This window comes from Chiloscyllium punctatum, chromosome 31 (assembly GCF_047496795.1).
Source record: "Chiloscyllium punctatum isolate Juve2018m chromosome 31, sChiPun1.3, whole genome shotgun sequence".
NCBI classification, from domain to species: Eukaryota; Metazoa; Chordata; class Chondrichthyes; order Orectolobiformes; family Hemiscylliidae; genus Chiloscyllium; species Chiloscyllium punctatum.
The window spans coordinates 29,217,752-29,230,544 of NC_092769.1; positions in this window are offsets into that span (position 1 = coordinate 29,217,752).

A 12,793-nucleotide genomic window follows, 5' to 3' on the forward strand; every position below is an offset into this window, starting at 1 on the left:
GACTTACTCCAGTGCATCGTGTAGTTGGTGCACTCTGCTGCTATTGAGCCTTAACGGTGAAGGGAATAAATATTCAGGTATGGAATCGGGGAAAATCAAGTGACTGCATTGTCATGGATGGTGTCCAGTTCCTTAAGTGTTGTTGAAGTCACACCCATCTCGGCAAATGGAGAGAGTTCTGTTCCACATCTCATTTGTACCTTGCAAACGATGTAGGATTCACGGAGCAATGAGTTGAGTTTACAATCCAAAACTGTCTACCAACGGACATGTTTTTGTTGTGAAAGTGTTTATATAGCTGATCTCAATCCGTTTTTCCCAAATTCTAGCTCCCTGAACGATTACACAAGGGGACTAGGTTACAGTAAAGCCATTGAATGTCAATGGAATTTGATAAGGTTCTCATTTGTCAGATTTATAATTACTCTATTTCGTCCTTGTGTGGACCAATCTGATTCCAATCACTCGCTGATTTCAAGTTCCAATTCTCGGCTGTGCTTGAAATTTCAACCGTTGCCTCACATAACTTTCTCCACCTGCCTTAATAATATGTAAGGACGGTATAAGGGACAGCAGAGATTTACAAACATGGTGGCAACCCTGTATAAAATGGAGCTCTATAATCACATAATAACAATTATAAACGTTCAATATTCGAGGGATCTTGACAGGGTAGATACGGGCAGACGGTTTGCTCTCTGGTATGAGGAGAGCATCAGAGGACATGAACTCAGAATTAGGTATTGCCTATTTAATTCAGGAATGAGGAGGAATTTCTTTGCTCAGGGCCCAGTGATTCTGTGGAACTCTTTCCTGAAACTGTTGTTGAGGCTGATTTATTGTGTATTTTCAAACTGTGCCAGACAGATATTTAACCAGAAAGTGGATGAAGCATTCTCGAGATTAGGCAGGAGAATGGAGGTGAAGATTATCAGATCAGCCATGAGTTCGTTGAATGGCGGAGAAGACTCGATGGGCTGAATGGCCGACTCCCAATCCTATATCATTTGATGTGACGCCTTATTTTATTTTAGAATTTTGAGGGGATGGGATGAAGTGATAGAAAAGGTTTCTCAAACTGATCAGACAGATCAGGAACGAGGCTCATAAACTGATGAACAAGAACTGTGTTGTGGCTTGGAGGCATAAATGGCACTGGGCACACCTCAGTTGGGTATGTGCAGACGCTGTGATTATGAAGAAAATTGGTGGATCTTATATTGTTGCCAGCTTGGTGATCACACTAGATGATGGATCGCAGTATGACTCACACAACAAAAGGTTGTGAAAGAATGAATGATTCGTTTCATTGGAAAAGTTTTCTCTAGTTCCAATTCAATTGACTGTTTAAAATACTGTTCAGAGCTTTGCGTGGAGTGTTACATTAAAATTCACAATCCCATTGAATAAACTATTGTACCCGATCTCTCCTTATTTGTTTCGCTTTCATTCGATGTAAATTCATGGAAAGTCCAGACGGAATGAAAGGAGGAAGGAAATGTTACACTCCTTTTCATTATCCCAATTTAACTTACAACAGAATCAAATTGCTTTATTTCAACTTTGATGTGGTATCGATTTATCACAAATCTCTGGTTCAATGAAGGGCAAGAGCAAGATTCTCCATCCGGTGGATATGAAAGATGCGAGGCACAAAGGAAATCCACAGCTGTGTTTGACGGAAAGAACAGCCCGAGTAGGATTCAAATCCACACATGCACAATGGAAAGGGCAACCCGTCGCCTTAACCACTGGGCCACTTCAGCCCATTGCAAATGCGCTCACATGTGACCACATCAAGATTACATATGGTGCACCTCGGGAATAAGAAATTCCCTGAGCGGAATCGAATCCACACCACTATGTTTCTGCTTTCAGCGGAATAATAATACCAGCAAAATCCAAGGAATTGACCTCGTCCTTGGAAGGAATACCTTGTCCTTGATTTATTCCGAGTCGGAACTGTCTCAGAATAAACCAGCAAACATGAAATTCCCGTCACATTCACACACACATTTAGTCTTGACGCATAATTTCTTCAGACAGTTTCTCTGTCACGTGAAGAAGTATATGCAGAGAGAGAAATGAAGGTGACGCTTTAGCTCGATGGGCTTTCTCATATGGCTGAACCTGAAGTGGGTAAAATTCCCAGAAATGCAGTGTTGTTCGTTTCATTTTATTAAATTTGCTGCAACTTCACTCTGTTCATTGCAATGATCGGAAGTGAATTGGATTTATGTGATTGGAACGTTTAATATTGCATCCAATTTTGCTCCGAATTTATTTCAGCTTAAAGAAAATACTGATGAGAAAAACAGAAGGTTGAACTACAAAACAAGATGTCAGATTTGAGTCTCAGTTACTTTGGCAGATTTCATTAGGTATCAAATGAACCCAACATCATGGCGATTGTCCTCCCATCTTTAAGCCATGGGATTAAAGCAGGAAATCGATCTCTACGAGACGGGTCACTTCCTATTCATTATGGAATAGCTTTCCTTGACAATATACAAAATCTGCTCAGTTTCATTTATAATTCATCATGAAGAATATTAAAATAAATCTTTCAAAACTCAGAGTTTTTCTTTTGCTGAATCTTACTCAGCTGCATCCGTTTCCGATATTTCTTTGCATTTGAAGTCGTCCAAATTAGACATTGTTTCCTCGAACCTTCTACCCCCCAACGCCACTTTTACACTTTTACCTGGCCACAGGCTGTCTCTCTCCTGGTGAAACTCACTGCTTGTGTGTCTCTCAGTGTGCCTTTCCAAATAATTTGGAAACGGATTCTCTGAGTTACAAAAATTCTGCTCCCATCATTTCTGTGTCCTCCATCGATGGTTTTGAAAGCCTGACGTTCGGAAATATACGAACTTGAAAGAGTGAATTTACCACCTATTTACTCTCTCCAAACCTCAAATACTCTGGAAAACTTCCATTCGGTTTTCCTTGGTTCAGTGTCAAATTTTCCAAAACACAAATAAATAAAATTCCATCCCCACTAAACGCCATCAGCATCGTCTCTAATGTCTTAGCAGCCTAGTAAACGCTGGCAGTGTCCTTTCTGATAGAATCACAGATTCCCTACAATGCAGAAAGTACAGTTCAGCCAATAGAGTCTGTAGGGACACTCTGAACAGCATCTCAACCAGACCTAGCTCGCTTTTGTATCCTTGCAGGCCTCTGGCTTGTGATTTCAAATAAACCTTTTCGAATAAAACCTGACATCATGTGACTGCTGACCGTATCACTGCATTACCCATGGCTAATTCACTTAACTTACTGAATTCACTCCCTGGAAACATCAGCGCAACTTAACATGGCCAATCCGCCTGACCTACAGACTTAACAGCAGTGCGAACCACTGAGCAAATGTACTATTACATTGAACACTATCTGTATCATGTGTAATGGCTTTACACGCTCCGCCTCCGCCTCGTGAAAGCAAGCCGCGCCCACCAACCCGAATTCAATGCATCCAAACACGGTTCTCCGCTGTACAACCTCATTAGTGCTGCTGGAAATGTTTCTGCACTCAGATCTGAGTGGGTTCACTTTGTTATCTTCCTCAGATTCCTGCTTTAAATAAACACATCAATCAGGAACAACTCTATATAATGGTTTTCATTGCAACACAAACATAATGTGCAGTTTGCAGAAGTTACGTGTTTGCACTTTCACTGACACTCTCTCTCACCAGGAGCTGCAGTCCTTCCCCAGCTAATTCAGACAGCACTGTCCTTCCTGTGACAAGTCCAACCGAGAATGGAAGGCCAAGTATGAATAACCTTCAGTGGGGAAGAGAGCCACAGATTCACAACACTTACGATGCCCCTAACGGTGAATTGAGCCCTGTGACAGGAGAGCACACGAACCACGATACTGTGGAGGAGGACAACATCGAAGGAGACCCTTCAGCCTGTTGTGGCCGCACTTGTCCAACACAACTGCTTAACGACCTGAATCAAGTTTTCCATCGTTTAGCCCACAGTCTTATATGTTTTGGCATCACAAATTAAGATCTCAATTCTTTTAAGGTTAGAGCGATTCCAGCCGCTCTGACCCTTTCCGCACATCTTCTCAAACCTTTCTGCATTTTTCCGAAATCTCTTGGCCCCAGTGTTCGATCTCTCCATCAATAAGAAACGCTTCTTTCAGTCTATCCTATCCATATCCCTCATTATTTTGTACATCTCAGTCATGTCTTCTCCAATCTCCTCTGCTCGGTGACAAACTACCCCAGTCTGACCAATCTCTCCTCATAACTGAAACTCTTCAGCCCAACAATACCCCAGTGAATCTCTACTGCAACGTTCCCAGTGCGATCACATTCATGCAGTACTCTGAATTGCAGAACTGTACACAGTAATCGAGCTGGAGCCGAATGAACTTTTTTTCTGTTCTGTTAAAGTATAAGGGCGTCGCTGGTTCCGCAGTATTTATTGCTGTCCCTAATTGCACAGCGGGTAGTTGAGACTGAACCATATTGTAGTGAGTCTGGAGTCACATGGAGGCCCGAGCAGGTAAGAATGGCATTTCCATTCCTTAAAGGACGTCAGATGGTTTTGTTTTTTCAACAATTGAACATGGATATAAAGGAGTTATTAGATTCGTAATTCCAGATATTTATTGAATCCCAATTCTACCACCTAGCCTGGTCGGAGTCAAACCCGGGTACCTGGTGTCTGAATAAACAGTCCAGTGGTAAGTGGTAATAGCGCTCGGCCATTGCAGAAAAGCAGTGAAACTGAACTTATCCAATGAAGTCGCGTTTCCCCGACACTGTCCTGTGTCATTTTCCTGAGCTTGAACGTCGCCAATAATATCTGGTCTATGTCGGGAAAAGCTGCTAGATGAGTATTGATCTCACAACAGTGGTAACCAAATGGATCAAATGGTCTGCAGGTCCCGATGGTGGGGTTGGGGCACGTTCACCCAGTAACAGTGACCACAGCCACACAGACTGAACGGTATCAATGGGACAGTCAGTGTTAGATTCTGCAGTGCCTTAGTGAAATAGGAAATGACTCCACAAACACATGATGAAAGAGCAGCGCTCCCAAAGCTAGTGCTTCAATTAAACCTGTGAGACCATAACCTGGTGTTGGGTAATTTTTAACTTTGTACTCCATAGTCCAACACCGGCATCTCCAAATTAATTAAATGGGGGTATGGGATGGAAAGTTTGGTTAGTGATCGTAGGAGGGAAGAAATCCCTGAGAACGGGTGGATTTGAATTCTGAAACACAAAGATGTGACCCCGCAGAGCTTGAAGGAAAAAAAATCACCTTGGAGAAAATCAAAACGTTAAAACAACCGATTCCTTTGTGTTTCACAAATACTCGGGTAGATAGAACAGTTATTACCATGATTCGGATTCGAACCGAGGTTGCTGCGGCCACAACGCAGAGTATTAACCACTATACGATCACGGCACCCCACAGACGAACGCACTAGCCAGGTGAACTAATTACAGTATCATAAGAAATGTTAGGCAGAGCATCAAATGCACAATATCAGTGCTTAGTGAACAGTGGCAGATCTGTGGGAACTCAGAATGGGCTGACCGTTTAACATCGGCGCCCACAGAGGCTGTGGTGATTCCGTCGTTAATGTGCTGAAGGCTGAGACAAATAGATTTCTCCAAAACGTCAAAGACTCTGGGGACAGTGCAGATTTTGTTACCTGCACATCCACCAATATCATTTATTGTATCTGTTGCTCCCGGTGCGGTCTCCTGTACATTGGGGACACTGGGCGCCTCCAAGCAGAGCGATTTCGGGAACATCTCTGGGACAACTGTACCAATCAACCCCACCGCCCTGTGGCCCAACATTTCAACTCTCCCTCCCACTCCGCCGATTAAATGGAGGTCCTGGGCCTCCTTCACCGCCGCTCCCTCACCATCAGATGCCGGAAGGAAGAACGCCTCATCTTTCACCTCGGAACACTTCAACCCCAAGGAATCAGTGTGGACTTCACCAATTTCCTCATTTCCCCTTCCCCCACCACACCCCAGTCCAAACTTCCAGCTCAAAACTGACCCCATAACGTTTCCTGACTTGTCCGACCTGCCTACCTTCTTTTCCACCTCTCCACTCCACCCTCACCCCACCACCTATCACCTTCATCCCCTTCCCCACTCAACTATTGTACTCTATGCTACTTTCTCCCCACCCCCACCCTCCTGTCAATTATCTCTCCACCCTTCATGCACTCTGCCTTTATTCCTGATGAAGAGCTTTGGCCCGAAACGTCGATTTTACTGCTCCTCGGATGCTGCCTGAACTGCTGTGCTCTTCCAGCACCACTAATCCAGAATCTGGTTTCCAGCATCTGCAGTCATTGTTTTTACCAAACTTTTATTGAAATGTATACTTCAATAGTAATGCAGTTTAACATCGGTTACTTCACGAGTTTCCCCACACAAGGCAGTAACCACTGCTGCCACATAGTCCCAGTTCCCAGCCCCTGAATCAGAGGAACTGAGTGGCGCAGTCGCGAAGATCCAACTTGAAATCGGGATGGGAATGAGGTCGCCGAGATACTCGATGGCTCAAGTGATACAACTGGTGAATGCACGGTATTTCTATGATGGTTTCGAGGCGCAAGCAATTCCGAGGTTGGGTGTGCTCCTGGTCAAAGGCGGGGCAGAAGGGAATATGTGTTCCCGTTTATAATAACAGCAATCTACAGTGCATCTTGCTGAGACAGCTGAGTGCCACAACTGGAGCGTGGATAGCTGGTTTGAAGTTTAATTTTGCTTCACTATCACCCAGGTCCCTGGAATGAATTGCTTTCACCATTTTTATTTCCAATTGTTTGATATCTCCCTGCAGTCTGCGGCTTTCTTCCTCATGGTTAATTGCATGACTAACTGTTGTATGATCTGCACACTGCTAAATCACGGCCACGACAAGTAAATAGGAATCATTGATCTACATGAGAAAACAGTGTACCTCACAGCAGGCATGCTTCGTAAGTTTGCAGGCGACGCCAGAACTGTAGACAGTGGAGAAGAGTACCTAAGTTTCAAAAGGATCTTAATCCAATGAGTCTTTGGACGGAAAAATGTAACATGGAGTTCAGTCAGGATAAATGGAAGGTATTGCATTTTGGTCCAACAAAAAGAGTATGGCTTTGCGTACTGTTGGAAAACACAGAATCTCGGGATGCAGGTACATAATTCCTTGTAATTTGCTTTACCTACAGACAAGATGCTTCAAAGGCGTTTAACAAACTTCCCTTCATTGCTCAGTCCTTTGTGTAGAGGAGTCGGGACGTTATGTTGAAGCTTTGCAGGACAAAGATGAGGCCTCTTCTGGAATATTCTGTCCAGTTCTGGCCGCCCAGTTGTAGGAATGATATTATTCAGCTAGAGTAGGTTCAGAAAAGGTATACACGCATGTTGCCTGTGGAAGGTTTGAGTTCTAATGAAAGGCTGGATAGGCTGAGACTATTTTCAGATTCGACATTGGGGTGCTGGAAAACCGTATCAGGAAAAAAACAATCCGAGGATCAGGAGAATCATTTTTTTCGCACAAGTGTCGTTCACCAGGCTCTTCCCCGAAACGTCGATTCTCCTGCTCCTCAGATGCTGCCTGACCTGCTGTGCTTTCCCAGCACAACACTCTCGACTCTGATCTCTCATCTGCAGTTCTCACTTTCTCCTAGTTGAGACTGTTTTCACTCTAGGTTAGGGGTTTGAGCGGCGATCTGACAGAAGTTTATGAACTGTTGAGAGGCAAGTTAGAGTTAACGATAGCTGCCTTTTCCCAGAAGGCGGTTTCAAGATGAGAGGGCATATGCTTAAGATGAAAAGAGAGAGATTTTTTTAAAAAAAAAGACATATGAGGCATTTTTTAGGGAAGATGTTTTACGTGTGCAATTAACTTGCTGAGGAAGTGATGGATGAGGGGACGTTTGCAACATTTAATGGACAATTGATTCCAAACATGAATGGGAAAGTGGGACTTATAAAATAAATTTATTCATGCTTAGTACGTCAGTTATTTCCCAGAAGGCAGTTAAGAGTCAACCACGATATTATCCATTTGGAGTCTCATGTGGGACGGAGCAGATGACGATGGCAGGTTGCTTCCCGAACTGGCATGAGTGAATCAGATGGGATTTTCCACATAACTGATTCAGGTCATCTGGAGACTCTTCATTTCCAGGTGCTTATTGAATTCAAACTACACCATCTGTCATGCCAGGACCTGAACCCTTTGTCCCCAAAATATTACCTGGGTTTTTGGATTAGGAACACAGTAATAAAACTACAAGGGCATTATAACAACTCAGCGGGTACAGGAGGAGGCAGATGGGACTAGGTTAGTTTGGCAGTGCGTTCAGCATGGATTGGTTGGACTGACGGGCTTGTATGCCTTCATGCTGTATGAATGTATGATTGACGCTATGGAGCAAATACGTGGTTGGGATTAACAGCAGCATTGACACCATAATTGAACATCTGATGGGATATGTAAATCTGCTGGCGTCTCCGGAGGTTGTTTTGCTCAGTGACCCCTTCCCACACACGGGACTGGTGAACGGTCTCTCCCCAGTGTTACTGATTAAATGAGTTTCCATTTCTGTGGTTAATACAATCCCTTCCAGCAGTTCCCACATTGCCCTGCTTTCTCTGTGGTATCGGCCTCCTTTTTTTTCTACACAGGGTGAACGATCCTTTCAAATTGTTTCCACACAGATACAAATCCTGTTGTCCATGTTGTTTCTGTGTTTTCATTGTTTCTCATTCACTCACAGGGTGTGAGTATCACTGGTCAGTACAACATTTATTCTTCGCCCCTTGTTCGTTGCTGTCTGGCTACACCACACACCTGGGTGTGATCCCAGCCTCGGGTGTCTGTCTGTGGGCAGTCTGCACATTCTCTGCGTGTTTGCGTTTTATTTCTCCCTCTGACCACAGATGTGCCAATTACAGGGATCAACAATGAGAAATGCAGGCTTATGGGACAGGGAATAGCGTGAGGTCTGGTGGGATGCGCTTCGGATATACGGTGTGGACTGCAAGGCCCGATTAGACTGCTTCCCCACACGGTGGGGATTCTTGAATTAAGGGTCAGCTCATGTTTTTCTTGTCCTGGAGTCTCTCGTAGGCAGGACTGGGTGAAGATGGTTGAATCCCCTCGATAAGGGATATGAATGAATGGGATTGCAGGAAACTAAAGTTATTATCTCTGTTTCTGAGGTCAGGCTTGTTTTTCACGTTTTATTAATCGAACTTAAACATCACCGTTTCCGTGTCCCAGCCCCCCCAGGATGACTAGTTTAAAATATCACCCCAAAACCACCTTCTCCAGGTTGAAATCTTGACTGTGTGGAAGAAACTGATGCTGAGCTGATGCGAGCAAATGTAGCTGCCACCGCCAGTGTCGGAAACACAGATCCAAATAGTAAAATCATCTTTTAAACTCACCACTGCAAAGTTCACGGCTCAACACGCTCCAGGTGTGCCACTCAGCTGTCTTAGCAAGATGCACTGTCGATCGCTATGAGAATATAAACGGGAACAACAATTCCCTTGATCAGGAACACACTCAACCGAGGAATTTCTTGCGCCTCTATACCATCATAGAAGGACGCACGCACACCTGTTGGATCACTGGTGGCAGAGAGTAACTCCATGCACTCATTCTCATCCCCATTTCCGTTTGGATCTGGGCGGCTGTGCCGATGTGAAGCTAAAATGGTATTGAAGCATACATTTCAACAATATCCTATACTGTCCCTCGCACTTTGATATTTTGTCGAAATCTATCAATCTCAGTTTTCAACATTTTCTTTCAAGGGATCTCCAGAGACTCTGAGGACACCAAACTGAAAGATTCAGCTCATTCTCAGTTCCCACATGTCTGTCACTGTTCGCTGAGTACTGGTATTGTAGATGTGCTGTTCTTCCGAACATTTCCTCTGCTAGTATACTTATTGCTGCTTGCGTGTATCCTGTTCTGTGGTTACTGTGATCCTGGTTGTCGGTATTTTGCATTGTGACCACAGCAACCTCGATTTGAAACCAAGTTATGGCACTAAGTGTTCTCTCCGTTGTTCTTTTTGTGGCACATGCTAAGAAATTAATTGTTTTACCTTCAAATTCCACTCTCTCACATCTATGTGTTTCATATATCACCCGATTCAAACACACCCGTTGTCGGAGATTTCTCTCCTTCCCAGATCATTAAACCTCCTTTCCGTCCCTCCACCCATTTCTCTGAGGCAATGCCCAACCTATCACTCTCTTTCACATTCATACTGTTCTGTCTGTGCTGCTGCTGCGGTCACTGTTGTTGGGTGAACGTGCCCCAAATCCCACCATCGGGACCTTCAAACAAATTGATCCATTTGGATACCGCGGTTGTGAAATCAATCCCCATGTAACAGCTTTTACTGACATAGGCCAAAGACAATTGGAGCATCAGACTCATGGAAAATACCCAGGGCAGTTTGGGGGAAAAGACGTTTTATTATTAAAGATCGGCTTTGTGGCTTTCTGTGTTGGTCTTGTGATAATTTCATCGGACTGATAATCCAGAGACCGAGGTAATAGTCTGGGTACTCGGACTTGAATCCCACCATGTCATGATCGTCAAATTTGGATTCAATAAATATCTGCAAGGAAGAATCTAAAGACTAATATGTATCCATTGACAATTGTTGAAAAAAATCTGTTTCACTGATGTCATTTCGGGATGGAATTTACTATCCTTACTTGGCCTCTGCTGCATGTGACTTCAGACTCATGGCAATATGGTTGAATTTCAACTGCCCTCTAGGCAATTAGGAATGGGTAATAAATTCTGCCTAGCCAGAATCGCCGTCATACTAATACAGAAATTTTAAAACAAATGCTCATTAGGCTCAAACAAGAGTGTTGTGTGCAGTTTTGCAAGTCACATTATAGCAGGATGTGATTACACTGAGAAAATTGAAGGAGATATTTACCGGGATACTATTTGGGCTGAAGAGTTTCAGTTAGGAAGAAAGACAGGACAAAGCGGAGTGTTTGTCGCAGTGCAAAGGAGATGTAGACATACATGGTCGAGTTAGGGTATAGACAGGGTTGACTGAACGAGTTTGCCATTGATGGAGGGATCGATCAGCAGGGGCCAGAGATTTAAGGAGAAAGGCAGAATGGTTTGAGAAGATGTGCGGAAAACCTGTATCAGCCAGCGGGGGGTTGGAATTTGGAATTGGCTGTCTGCATTGTTCAGATCGGCAGAAACCCTTATAATCTGAACAAATATTCAGATGTGAACTTGTGAGGCCAAGATATATTATGGTGTGGGATAAGCATTGTGAAATGGGATTCAGTTCATTAGGCATTGTTTTTGACAAGTGTGGCTACAATTGGTTGAAGGGCCTCCTTTGACACTCTTGTCCTCGGTAGTATAGTGGTTAGTGTCCCCGCCTGTCACAGGGCTCAATTCTCCGCTGGGGACAGTGTAAATATTTTATAACTGTCACTCCATTCCCAAGGGCGAGTATTGATACCTGTCCTTCCATTCTCGATGGAATGAGTGACTTCTGCCAACTGCACCTTGTTACTGTGTTGGAATGAAAAGCATTTGACAGACTTGTTCCGGATTGAAGTGTTTATTGGAAGCAGGAAGGTGAGGAAGAAACAGCGTAAAAGCATTCAAATATGAGTGCAGAAACATTTCCTGCAGCACGAATCAGAACGTAAAGCACAGCGTAGTGTGTCGATACATTGAATTTGGGTTGATTTGCTTTGATGTGGCTGAGTTACCATGGTATAAAGCCATTAAAACTGATGCAGGTTTTGCTCACGATGATGGAACCTTGGCTCAGTAATTCGCAATGCTGTTCGGTCTGAGGGTTATATTGATTGGCCAAGTTAAATTGTCCTCTCGTGTCCAGGGAGTGAATTAAGTAAGTTTAATGAATTAGCCACGGGTAACGCAGGGACAAGGTCAGAAGTCACAGGACGCCAAGTTATATTCCAACAGGTTTATTTGACATCATAAGGGGGAGGGTTGCCACTTCTTCTGGTGAAATATAAGGGAATAGGGAGTAGAGCTAGGTCTGGGTGAGATGCTCTTCAGAGAGTCGACACCGGCTGCATTGACTGAAATGCTCTTTCTGCACTGTAGGATTCTGTAATTCTATGAATTGATAATGACGGTGTTTACTGGGGTGTAAAGCCATTAGAGACGACGCTGATGGGGTTTAGTAAGGATGAGATTTTATTCACTTGTTATCTTCGAAAATTTAGAACAGTTTTCCTTGAACCAACAAAGGCTTAATTGGGGTTTTTCATGTTATGAAATGTTTGGAGAGAGTAAATAGGTGGAAAACTCTCTCTTTCAATTCAGTAAATATCTAGACGTCAGGCATTCAAAACCTTTGACAAAACATTTGAACAACTTACAAATGAATCGCTGTCACTCCGAGAATCTGTTTTACAAAATATTTGGAAAGGCACATTTGGTGGTATCCAAGGAATAAATTTCACAAGGAGAGAGACAGCGTCTGGCTAGGTAAAGGTGTAGGGGTGAGATGTAGTCGGTCGGATATTGGGGGGAAACAATGTCTAAATTGGTTGACTTTAAATGTAAAGAAATTTCGTGAACGTGTGCAGATGAATAAGATTCGATTCCAAAAACTCTGGATTTTGAAATACTTGGCATAATAATGTACCTGAAATATTGTAAATGGAACTGAGTGGATTTTTCTTATTGTGAAGCGATGATATTATATAATGAATAGGAAGTGACCAGTTGCTTGGAGAGCGACTTCCTGCTTTAATCAC